This window comes from Pseudophryne corroboree, unplaced genomic scaffold (assembly GCF_028390025.1).
Source record: "Pseudophryne corroboree isolate aPseCor3 unplaced genomic scaffold, aPseCor3.hap2 scaffold_2935, whole genome shotgun sequence".
In the NCBI taxonomy this organism is placed as follows: Eukaryota; Metazoa; Chordata; class Amphibia; order Anura; family Myobatrachidae; genus Pseudophryne; species Pseudophryne corroboree.
This window is the reverse complement of record NW_026969602.1, coordinates 31,981-33,378: the sequence shown is the minus strand read 5'-3', so window position 1 is coordinate 33,378 and position 1,398 is coordinate 31,981. Positions and strand designations below refer to the sequence as shown.

The 1,398-nt window shown below is 35.8% G+C and overlaps 1 non-coding gene across 1 annotated transcript; it reads left to right on the top strand.

The window, feature by feature from the left end:
- The first annotated feature begins 1,324 nt into the window (after nt 1-1,324).
- On the top strand, nt 1,325-1,398 carry TRNAN-AUU (transfer RNA asparagine (anticodon AUU)). The gene has a single exon. It is a non-coding gene; the product is annotated as a tRNA-Asn (tRNA).

Below are 1,398 nucleotides of genomic sequence, written 5' to 3'. Positions count from 1 at the left end.
TCCTGAAGCACTCACTCATCATGGGAAAGTACCAATGTGTTTCTTCGTTGGTTGATGGAAGAAACATCTTACAAAAACTCTCCAGATTATTGACTTTTTAACGTTTTTCTAGGAAACGTTCTAGATGAATGCTTATTAGCCTTTGTCAGTATGTACTTTTTGCAAAGTGTCTCTGTGGCGCAATCGGTTAGTGTGTTCGGCTATTAACCAAAAGGTTGGTGGTTAAATCCCACCCAGGGACGTAATTGACCTTGTTATCAGATTTTGGTGATATTTAAGAAGACAAGTCAAAATTTCAAACCCCCTCTTATGGTGTAGGGTACCTGGCCTTCTCTGATGTAATCAGAGTTAGATTTGATTCAGTGATTTTATAAAAAACAGCTAGGAAGCACAATTTAGCAGTGGGTTGCAGAGAAAAAAAAATATGCTGGCAGGAAAATCCAATTGAGTGATTAAACAGCTCTTCATTTTCTGGCTATCTTTTTATGCTTACAAATTTGTTCTCTGAAAAGTGTCCACAAAGCCAAGTCTCTGATTAACACCTTTGTAAGGATGGTTTTTCACCTATTACTAAATTAAACTTGCTTCATTGGAAAGGCAGCAAGATGCATCCTCATTTCAATGTCTACTGAAATAATACAGGTTGACACCAGGAAACATTAACGCCACTGCATCCTTGCTGCTTTCTCATGTGGAAGTCTGTTTAATGTGAAAACAAGGTGATATCTAATTAGCACACAGGTAAGGAATTAAGAAAATCTTTATTTAAGGGTGAAGATGTTTCTCACAAAATCGTTGAAATTCAAGCTGGAAAGATGATTTTAATATATCACTTGTACATTTTGTATTGCTCTTCTGGTGACAATGTAGTTTGTTTTTGTCAAGTACCATTTTAATAATAGGGTAAAGAAAATTAAGTGGATTTTTGAAAGAAAACAATACTGTCAATATACTATTAAAACAAATTAAAATGGTAAAAGTTAGTGTACTTTAAGTAAAAATAAAAGAGCAAAAATATCAATCCCAGTTTTGGATTACTTTAATTAACTTAAAAAAAATGCATATAGCAGAGGATAGTTTCAATCTGCCTACCTCTGGGTTATGGGCCCAGCATGCTTCCATTGCAGTACTCTGCTGCACATGTAAGTGCAAAAGATCCTGAAGCACTCACTCATCATGGGAAAGTACCAATGTGTTTCTTCGTTGGTTGATGGAAGAAACATCTTACAAAAACTCTCCAGATTATTGACTTTTTAACGTTTTTCTAGGAAACGTTCTAGATGAATGCTTATTAGCCTTTGTCAGTATGAATATTTTGCAAAGTGTCTCTGTGGCGCAATCGGTTAGTGTGTTTGGCTATTAACCAAAAGGTTGGTGGTTCAAACCCACCCAGGGACA